This window comes from Mesocricetus auratus, unplaced genomic scaffold (assembly GCF_017639785.1).
Source record: "Mesocricetus auratus isolate SY011 unplaced genomic scaffold, BCM_Maur_2.0 Super-Scaffold_100013, whole genome shotgun sequence".
NCBI classification, from domain to species: Eukaryota; Metazoa; Chordata; class Mammalia; order Rodentia; family Cricetidae; genus Mesocricetus; species Mesocricetus auratus.
Genome location: NW_024429196.1, coordinates 61,665,039 through 61,674,240, shown reverse-complemented (window position 1 = coordinate 61,674,240; position 9,202 = coordinate 61,665,039). Strand labels below are relative to the sequence as shown.

At 44.0% G+C, this 9,202-nt stretch overlaps 1 long non-coding RNA gene across 1 annotated transcript; it reads right to left on the bottom strand.

Annotated features, from left to right (window-relative positions):
- Positions 1–516: 516 nt before the first annotated feature.
- LOC121143619 lies at positions 517–8,765 on the bottom strand. Its single transcript, XR_005880882.1, has 2 exons — positions 8,502–8,765; positions 517–988 (listed from the first exon to the last, which is right to left on the bottom strand). It is a non-coding gene; the product is annotated as an uncharacterized LOC121143619 (long non-coding RNA).
- Positions 8,766–9,202: the final 437 nt, after the last annotated feature.

The window sequence follows — 9,202 nt, the reverse complement described above, 5'->3', positions numbered from 1 at the left end:
ACAGCTCTGTCTCTTTCTCTGTCTTTCAGATCCCCAGTTACCATAAAGCAAGCATCTTCCATCACCATTCATTTATGCCATGATTGATGCCTGGCCAAGAGCTAAAAGCAACTGGACTTAAACCTCTGGACCTGTGAGCCAAGTAAGCCTTTCCTGTTGCTGGGGTTCTTGTCCTGCCATGTCCTGCTGCCACTTCAGCCCTAAATAAGCATACAGACACTCTGTTAGTTATAAATCTGTTGGCTGATGACTAGGGCTTCTTATTGACTAGTTCTGTCTTAATTATTAACCCATTTCTATCGATCTATGTATTGCCATGAGACTGTGACTTACCTGGAATGCCCCTGCATGTTGTTACTCCTTCGGCAGCATGGCAACTCTGTGGTGGGCTCCCTCTGTCGACCTTTCCAAGAATATCTTTGTCTCCTAGACCCACTATTTTCCTTCCTCATTGGCCAGACAGTGTCTAATTCATCAACCAATAAGAGAATAGTATATATAGAAGGACATCCCCCATCACGTCCCTCTTTTTAAGTTGTTTGTCTCGGGTACATTGTCACAGCAATGGAAAGAGGACTAAGACACATTGATGGAGCAGAGTGGGCAGATAATAAACTTGGGTGTTGATCCAGGAGGCTAATAAGGGATGGGGTATAGGAACTGAAGTCAGTGAGACCAAGAACATTTGTCCTCCTCTGTGATGCATGTGATGAGGTAATGGATTAGTGAATCTGGAAAATGCTCTTTTTCTGTGTTTTTCTAAGGCTCCTGTTGGAAAGTTATCTCCATCATGGTAGATGTTTTGTTAACTGAGTTCCCTGTGCCCAAAACAGGCCGTAACAGGGGCTCTGTGTGAGTTCACTGGATGAACACTCAGAATGTTCAAAATCAGTTCCAGAGAAATGATACATTCATGCTTTATGGGATAGAGGGTCAGCTGTGTGGCAAAGTGAATTCTTAGCATGGCTTCAACCTGCAGCACCGAAACCTAAAAATACAAATGAAATAATGAGGGCTGGTGAGATGGTTCCATGGGCCAACATACCTGTCACCAAACTTTATGACCTGAATTCAATCTCTGGGATCCACATTGATTCTCTGGGAGAATTGATTCCCTCAAGTTATCCTCTGATCTCTACATATGTGCCAAGGCACATGATACCCATGCATATACACAAAAAGAGAATAAATTAAAATGTAATCAAATAAATTTAAGAGAAAGCTGGGCAGATCATTAGTAAAAGCTTGTGTTAGCAAGTATGAGGACTGGAGTTTGAATCCCCAGAACCTGCATAAATTGAAAGACCCTGGCCCAGTTTAAACAGGCAGCTGAGGCTTATGGAGAATTCCATTCCCCCACAGCTACATAGTCATTGCCTATCAGAAGGGAGCTCAGTCCCAAGGACACAGGCTGTCGGGTATCTGCAGGTGGCCGGATGGCCAGCTCAGCAGGATTGAGCAAACACAGAGACCAATTGTTCCTCAGATAGGGCCAAGGCCAAGACTTGAGTTCCAAGAAAAACCTCAATTGCCCACGCTCTGAGCCCTAGCCTCATTTAAATTGCCCAATCAGGGTCCTGTTACTAGGCTTCTCGCTTCTGTACTGCGCTTTTTGCTATAAAAGAACCCCTGAGTCCCCAGCTCGGCGCGCTCAGTTCCCCGAGACTGAGACGCCCGGGTACCCATGTGTTACCAATAAAGCCTCTTGCTGTTGCATCCAAGCTCGTGGTCTCGTTGTTCCTTGGGTTCGGGTCTCCCTTCCGTGAAAGTATCCCTATTGGGGTCTTTCAAAATAGCTTCCCCGCAGCACTGGGGACCAGAGTCAGGCAGACCTAGAGTTTGTGGCCAAGCCATGCTAGCTGAACTGGGACTGCCTGGTTCAAAGAGAGGCCCCATGTTGAGAGGGGAATGTAGAAGAGCAATAGACAAAGACACCTTAGTAATGAGTAAGTGGCTTGATAGTTATCTCAAAGAACAAAGTCACAGATGATAGAGACCACAGGTGATTGTGAAGATAAGTCACCATCATGGTTTACGGAGAAGACCCAGTGTCTCTGCCTGGTTCTGTTTCCCATTCACTAACAAAAACAGAGAAACACCTGAGACTGATTGCAGCAATGATTTCATTTCCCCTTTAGTGCTGAGGAGTTGAACTCGGGGCCTGTGTACTAAGCAAATACCCCAGTGCTGAGCCACATTCCCAGCCTTTCATTTCAACTTGTAGTCCCATCCACGAAATATCCCCCTACTCACCATTGGTAAAGAGTTAATAGGTGCTAATTTATGTTTTTGAGCAGTAGTTCTTAACCTTCCTGATGCTGTGACCCTTTAATAATTTTCAACATGTGTTGGTGATTGTTGAGGACTATTTGTTTATAATGTAAAGATGTGTCTCTGCCTTCCGATTGGTTTAATAAAGAGATACATGGCCAATAGCAAGGCAGGAGAGGATAGGAGGGACTTCCAGGGAAAGACAAGAACTGAGAGGGGAAAATTCTAAGTGTGCAGGAGTTCCCAGAAAGACACAGAGAGGAAACGGGAGGTGCAAGATGGAGGAGAGGTAACGCCACATGGTGAACGTAGGTAAATATAAATGGGTTAATTTAAATTATAAGAGCTAGTTGAGGGCTGGAGAGATGGCTCAGCGGTTAAGAACACTGACTGTTCTTCCAGAGGTCCTGAGTTCAATTCCCAGCAACCACATGGTGGCTCAAAACCACCTTGAATGAGATCTGGTGCCCTCTGCTGGCATGCAGGCAGAAGACTGTATACACAATAAATAAAATATTTAAAAAAAAGATGACCTTGATCTAAAAAAAAAAAGTGTAGGGCCCAGTGTAGGGGCACAGGGGCGGGGCTTCAGGGGGCCGTGGCCTGGTGTGGGGTAGCCCATGCGGGAGTCAGGACTGGCACCAGGGGTATGACTAATGCCAGTGAAGTCACTTTCAGGAAGAACTGAGGCAGGGGCTACACGCCTTTAATCCCAGCACAGGGGTGGCAGAGGCAGGTGGATCTCTGTGAGTTCGAGGCCAGCCTGGACTACAGAGCGAGTTCCAGGACAGCCTCCAAAACAATACAGAGAAACCCTGTCTCGAAAAACCAAAAAAAAAAAAAAAAAAAAAAAAAAAAAAAAGAGCTAGTTGAGATAAGCCTAAGCTGAAGGCAATCTTTCATAATTAATAATAAGTTTTCACGTTTTTTTTATTTGTGGGCTGATGGTCCAAAGATAGTCTGACAAGAAAGCTTGTTACAGGTGAACCCTAACCATATAATTATTTTCATTTCTCCTTCATAACCGTAATTTTGCTACTGTTATGAACCACACTGTAAATACCTGATGTGCAGGATATCTGATATGTGACCCTGTGAAAGGTCACTCTACTATGCCCCAAGGGAGTCTCGCCCCACAGGTTGAGAACCACTGCTTTAGTGATCCGTGCAACATACTTTACTGATTATAAAAAATGATTATAATGATAGTATCTATTATTAAGTGGATATTTATTTCATTGGATTTTCACAACTATTTTGTGAAGTAATGGTAAAATTATCCTTATTTACATTATGCCTATACGTTTATGTTCCTCTCAGGCATGGCCAGAGAAGCCTCTGTCTGCAGTTAATGCAGAGACTCATCACTGCTCAAATTGCTGAGAATATATGGCTGTTGAGTGCTCAGCCCTAAATGGGCATCTGATTTAACTGCTACCTCAAGGCTCAGGGAACATTGTAGCAAAAAGAGGAAGGGGCCTGAGCTTGCCTTTGCTTACACAGCAAACTGGCTTCAACTTTTGTTTTAGCTAAGTTTCATGCTTTTTGGAATACAGCTGACAATAACTGTACATATTCAAGGCGTATCTGTCCTGTTTTAACATCTGTACACATTGTGAAATGATGACCACAACCAAGATAACTGACATGCCTGCCATGACACCTAATTCGATTTTCTTTTCAGGGTCATGAGAACACTTAGGGGTTATTTACTCCAAGCTCAAGTCTGTAACATTATCATCTGCAGTTGTCCCCATGTTGTACCCTAAGCTCTACAGGTCTGTGGTGGTTTGAAAGAAAATGGCTCCCAAAGGGAGTGGCACTACTAGGAGGTGTGGCCTTGTTGGAGGAAGTGTGTCACTGTGGAGCTGGGCTTTGAGGTCTCATATAAGCTTAAGTCATGCCCAGTGAAACAGACTACTTCCTGTTGCCTGCAAATCAAGATGTAGGACTCTCAGCTCCAGTACCAGGCCTGCCTGCATGCCACCGTGTCGAACCATGATGATACTGGACTAAACCTCGGAAAATGTAAGCCACCCAATTAAATGTTTTTCCTTTATTAAAGTTGCCGTGGTTATGGTATCTCTTCACAGTAGTAAAAACCCTAACTAAGACAAGGTCACTGTAGGCCTTTAGTACTTTGTTGGCAAATGATGCCTTTCCAGTTTCACTGCTTAAACCCATCAGCCCAAGATCTTGTTAGCATGAAGATTCTGAGTCTACAATGGGTCTAGTTCCAGCCACAGGTGCTTCCAACATGGTCTAGAAAACACGCTTCCTGCAGCAAGATGGCATCTGTGCATTTTTTCTTTCCCTTTTAAAAATTAAAACATAGTTCTATCACTTGCCCTTCCTTTTCTTTCTCAAAAGGAATCAGCCCCAAACAGTGCTTTCTTTCTTTTGGGGGTGTTGGGTGTAGGAGTAAGGAGGATTGAGACAGGGTTTCACTCTGTAGCCTTGACTGCCCTCAAACTCACAGACAGCTGCCTGTCTCTGCCTCCCAAGTGCAGGGATTAAAGACCTGTGCCACCAGGTCAGACCCCATGTTCTTCCTTTAGAATCAAAGACCTCAGTATTCATTCTGGTCCTCATGATGGGATAGACTTGTAAACGCGTGGGGGTTTCACACTCCCAGAAGTCAGAAGGGTGGGTGCTTCATGGTAAACTGGCTGAGTGACATCAAAATACACAAGTTTGGCCTGGGTCTCTGTCTTTTAGTTCCAGCAAATGCACGCAAGTGGTTCTCAAATAAACATATTGACTCCAACAGAAAGTCACAGGCGAAGAAACAGAAACAGGATTGCAGTGAACACACATTGCACTTTGCACAAATAGATGCTGGGAAATAACACTTCTCCTTGGTTGCAATTCATTGAACTCACTGGCACACTCCGGCTGTCGCTGAATATGGATGAGTCTGGAGAGTGCCTGGTTGCAGGAAGTCATTTGGGTTCCTCCTGCACAGTCGGGTCATAACATTTTAACCACACTGTCACACTATCTTTGCTCTTGTTTTTGAATGCATATTATTTTAAATGTTTTATGTGGCTCCTTGATGCATAAATATAGCAGTGTTTGTTCCTTGCATTCCTAATGTAATGGATGCATATGAGAAGCATCAACATTGGAGAATGTAAATACAGCTGAAGTCTGCTCTGTTAACTAAAAGATGACTTAAAATGTATTAGTCTCCAAATGCATTCTCTACATTCTTTTCTTTTCTTTTTATTTGTTTGTTTATTGCCGTGTTGGGGATCTTCCCCGGGGCCACACACATGCTCTACCACTGAACCACATCCGCAGTTCCCTCCCTGATTTTTATGTAGAAGATATATTCTAGAAATATTAGACTGAGTCTAGAACCAGTCTTGAAGTAAGAAGACACTAAATAGGTAGGAACACCGGCAACATTTAGCAAACAGATGGTGTGGCCATATGAAAGCTATAGAAGGAAGCAGTTTCCAGAAATACAGTCAGAATGTTTAGCAGATAGTGTGGCTATAGAAAAGCTGCGGGAGGAAGCAGCTTATTGAAATGTGGCCAGACTTCTAATTTATTTCAAATTAATATCTTCAAATGAAACTTCATCAAGAATATTGCAGAGATGGCTCAGCAGTTAAGAGAAGTTGTTGGTGTAGGCAGAATTTTCCCATCTCAGGAGCCACAGAGGCTTATAATAATTATAATGGTCATCTAATAGCTCAGGCTTATTACTAACTGCCTCTTACAACTTAACCCACTTCTATTAATCTATGTGGCTTTTATTCTACCCCATTTTGTATGTCGGACTCCTTCTCCATCTGGCTGTTGACTCCCATGCTTCTGCCTTTCCTATCCCATCATTCTCAGTTTGACTTTCCCACCTAACTTTATCCTGCTCAGCTATTGGCCAGTCAGTTTGTTTATTGAACCAACCAAAGGGACATATATTCACACAGTGTACAGAAGGATTATTCCACAGCATGCTGCTTGTGTAGAGGACCCTTGTTCAGTTCCCAGCACCTACAGAGCAGCTTATAATCATCTGTAACTCCAGTCCCAAGGGATTGGATAGCCTTTTCTGGCCTCTATAGTTATTTTATTGCGTGGCAGTGGTGCACATGCGTACATGATAAAATACTCATACATGTGAAATGAAAAAAATCGATAAATCTTTGATAGAATATTGCTATTGCCTGTGCTACCCCAGAGTGTACTGGTGAGTTGAAGGAATAGAGCAGAGATGGTTTCTTCCACTGACAAAGTTCCCTAGCAGCATTTTAGAAACTCAAGTGGGTCAAAAGCTGTTGTTCTCTGTGTTGCTTAGATTTTTGGCAACTTGACACACAAGGTGGGGCCATCTGGGAAGACGGAACCTCAAGTCTGTAGGAGCATTTTTGTTTGTTGGGGTAGGAGGGCCCAGCTCATAGTGGGCAGTGCCATCCCTAGGCAGATGGTCCTGGGTTGTGTAAGAAAGCAGGCTGAGGGCTGGCTAGGCTCACAACCAAAAATGTAAGAAAGCAGGTTGAACGAGCTATGAGGAGCAAGCTGGTTAGCAGCACTCCTCCATCATACCTGCTTCAGTTCCTGCCTCCAGGTTCCTGCCCTGGCTTCCCTTGATGATGGCTGAAGCTGTGAGCAAATAAGCCCTTTCCTCACACAAGTTGTATTTGGACATGGAGTTTTATCACAGTAATAGAAAAGCAACCTAGGACACTTGGTATAAGCAATTATTTTTTTTCTCAGACAGGGTTTCTCTGTGTAGCTTTGGAGCCTGTCCTGGCACTTGCTCTGTAGACCAGGCTGGCCTCGTAATCACAGAGATCCACCTGCCTTTGCCTATGGAGTGCTGGAGTTAAAGGTGTGCATCACGGTGATATTTATTTATGATTTAATAAAGACTGTCTGAAGATCAGAGAAGCAAAGCAGCCACACCAGTAAATCTTATCTCTACCAAGCAGAAATGGCAATCCTGTCTCCATGAATCCTCAGAGACAAAAGCTTTTTTTTTTTTTCGTTTTGTTCTTTTTTTCTCTGTATTGCTTTGGAGGCTGTCCTGGAACTCGCTCTGTAGACCAGGCTGGTCTCGAACTCACAGAGATCCGCCTGCCTCTGCTGGGATTAAAGGCGTGCGCCACCAATGCTCGGCTAGGCGAAAGCTCTGAGATCCTGTTCCCTCCTCCTTATAGTCTTTTCTCTGCCCAGCCATGTCACTCCTGTCTCCACCTCCCTCCACCTCCACACGGGATTAAAGGCATGTGATTCCAAGTGCTGGGATCAAAGGTGTGAGCTCTGTTATTCTTCTCTCTTATGTAGGCCAGGATGGCCTTGAACTCAGAGAGATCCATCTGCTTGTCTCCTGAGTCCTAGGATTAAAAGTGTGTGCTATCACTGCCTGACTAGCTAGTATGGCTACTGGGATTGAAGGTATGTATCACCACTATGGCTTGTGACCTCTATAGCTTATGTCTGGCTTTGCTTTCTGAATTCTTAGGCAATCTTTATTAAATCATAAATAATATATTACCACATTTCCCTTTTTTTGTCTAATACAAGAAGAAGAAGACTATAACTAACATCAGAAAAACTATATACAATAAGTACAATAAATATATGCAATATATACAGGTAATAAGTGCATTAACAAATAGCCATTCCTCTGGGAAAGGAGTGTCGTGAGAACACTTCTCAGCCTGACTGTCTTCCCTCCTCTTGTGTCTTGACTCTGAGCCCAGCAGTTTTCCTTAGAAGAGTTTCTGCTTGTTATGGGATATTTGATCACACTGAAGATCTTTCTCTGCCAAGGCACCTTCTGAATGATTTAATAAAGAGCTGAATGGACAAGTAGAGAGGCAGGAGAGGACAGGTGGCACTTCTGGGAAGAGATAGGAAGTCTGGCAAGAAGAGGTGGAATTTTCCAGTAAGGTGCAGAGAGAGTCGGAAGCATCGTACCAAGGAGAGGTAACGAGCCATGAGGCAGGATGTAGATTAATAGAGATGAGTTAATCTAAGTTTTAAGAGCTAGTTGGGAACAAGCCTAAGCTAAGGCCAAGCTTTCATACTTAGTAAGAAGTCTCCGTGTCATTATTTGGGAGCTGACAGTCCAAAGAAAGTCCGACTGCATCTGCTTCTCTATGTCAGCATTTTAGAATGCACCTCCATTTTGCACACCCCTTTCCCTCTCTGCCCTGTACCGTCTGTTGATGTACGCTGCCAGATCAGTTCAGTCCTGTTTCACAGGCATGCCTTACCTGAGACTTCCTGGTCTCCTCTGAGTTGCAGAGTAGGCGGTATACAGAATGCTAAAAGGACTGCAGGCATCCGTGAGTAGGTGCGTGGGTCATAGGATCATCAGGTCATCAAGGCACAGTCCCCTGTGATCAAACTTCACATGATCAATCCCACAGGCACTAAGCAGATACACCAGACTGGTGCTGCCACAGCTCTTCCGTCTTCTATAATGGCAGAAAGGCTAACCTTCAGATCTGTTCCCCGAATCCCACGTGTCTGCTACCAAAATGTTCCGATGTGTTTTTTTTCCCCCACTAGGAAATTTATTGGTCTGAATAGTAAAAAGGGCAAGCAAATATTAAAAGAAGTTACTGACTTGGAAGAACAAACACTTCGTTCCCCAGCCCACTTGGTTTATATATTCCTCCTGATTCTCACAACTTCCTCTTCTTTTTTTTCTTTACTTTTTTATTTAAATTAGGAACAAGCTTGTTTTACATGTCAATCCCAGTTTCCTCTCCCTCTCCTCCTCCCCTGCCTTCCATCAACCCCCCCCCTTATCCCATTCCTTTTCTGCTCCCCAGGGAGGGTGAGGCCTTCCATGGGGATCTTCAAAGTCTGTCATATCATTTGGAGCAGGGCCTAGGCCCTCCCCCGTGTGTCTATGCTGGAGAGCATCCTTCTATGTGGAATGGACTCCTAAAGTCCATTCGTACTCTAG